Raw genomic sequence first — 1,854 nt, 5'->3', positions numbered from 1 at the left:
CCATTGACATTTTGGGTCAGGTAATCCTTTGTTGTGGAGGTTATCCTGGGCATTGTAGGATCTTAAGTATGAGCCCCGGCCTCTACCTACTAGACAGTTGTGACCACTGGAAATGTCTCTAGACGTTGCCAAATGTCCCCTGGTGGGGGAAAAGGCACCTTGTCTCCATTAAGAACGGCTGCTGTAGACCTAGAGAACTAACATTCTCGACCGTATGTGTGTACCTGAGATTGACTGGAAGACTGCATGCTTGGACTAGCATGAGTTTCAAGCGACTGAGGAGTGAAAAAAGCTAGTCGCACAAACTCTTTTATTCTTAATCCATTTAGTCTTTAACCAGCAAACTTACAGGAGAAAGTATCATTTCTGACTATTCACTCTTGCTTTAATAAGCTTGTTGGAATTTTTTTTTTTTTCTTTTTGAAGACGGAGTTTCGCTCTTATCTTACGGGCTGAAGTGCAATGGCACGATCTTGGCTCGCTGCAACCTCTGCTTCCCGGGTTCAAGTGAGTCTCCTGCCTCAGCCTCCAAAGTAGCTGGGATTATAGGTGCCCGCCACCATGCCGGCTATTTTTTTTTTTTTTTTTTTTTTTTTTAAAGTAGAGACAGGGTTTCACCATGTTAGCCAGGCTGGTCTCGAACTACTGACCTCAGATGCTCTGCCCATCGCGGCCTCCCAAATTATTGGGATTACAGGCATAAGCCACCATGCCCAGCCAGAATTTTTTTGTTTCTTTGAGACAGAGTCTTGCTCTGTCCCAGGCTGGAGTGCAGTTGCATGATCTTGGCTCATTGCAACCTCCGCCTCCCGGGTTCAAACAATTCTCCTGCCTCAGCCTTCTGAGTAGCTGGGATTACAGAAGCGCACCACCACGTTCAGCTAACTTTTGTATTTTTAGTAGAGACAGGGTTTCACCATGTTGGCCAGGCTGGTCTTGAACTTCTGACCTCGTGATCCGCTGGCCTTGGCCTCCCAAAGTGTTGGGATTACAGGCGTGAGCCACTGTGTGCGGCCTTTCTTTGTTTGTTTGTTTTTTGAGACAGACTCTCACTCTGTTGCCCAGGCTGGAGTGCAGTGGCATGAACAAGGCTCGCTGCAGCCTCAAACTCCTGAGCTCAAGCAATCCTTCCACCTCAGTCTCCTGAGTAACTGGAACTACAGGTACACACCACCATGCCTGGTTAATTTGTTTGTTTGTTTTGTTTTGTTTTTCTGAAACAGGGTCTTACTCTGTCACCCAGGCTGGAATGAAGTGGCACAATCACAGCTTACTGCAGCTTCAAATTCTCCAGGCTCAGGTGATCTCCCACCTCAGCCTCCAGAGTAGGTGGGACTATAGGTGCGTGCCACCATGCCTGGCTAATTTTGTTTTGTTTTGTTTTTTTGTAGAGATGGGGACTCCCTATGTTGTCCAGGCTGGTCTCAAACTCCTGGGCTGGGCTCAAACAGTCCTCCGGTCTCAGCCTCCTAAAGTACTAGAATACAGGTGTGAGCCATGGCGCCTGGCCTGGAATATTTTTACCTTTTTTTTTTTGAATACACAGTTGTAGGCTTCAATACATCAGCTGCAACTAAGAAGACTAATTGGAGCTAGAAATTGTTCAATACCAATTTGGAACTGATGAAATGGCAACAAGCAGAGAGATATTAAAACGGGGGAAATATCATCAGTTAAATGGTGGTTACTGCAATTAGCCAACTTTGCAACCATAAATCGTCCCAACAGAAGGGCTCTGGGCCAGGACACTCAGAAAAGTGGACATTTGGCCCCATAATAAAGCAGTCCCATTGAATTACAAGCATGATTTTGGAGACAATTGCAGCTCAACTTCTACATCTCTAGAATGTGATC

Source organism: Rhinopithecus roxellana, chromosome 13 (assembly GCF_007565055.1).
Source record: "Rhinopithecus roxellana isolate Shanxi Qingling chromosome 13, ASM756505v1, whole genome shotgun sequence".
NCBI classification, from domain to species: Eukaryota; Metazoa; Chordata; class Mammalia; order Primates; family Cercopithecidae; genus Rhinopithecus; species Rhinopithecus roxellana.
Note: the sequence above shows the minus strand (reverse complement) of the source record.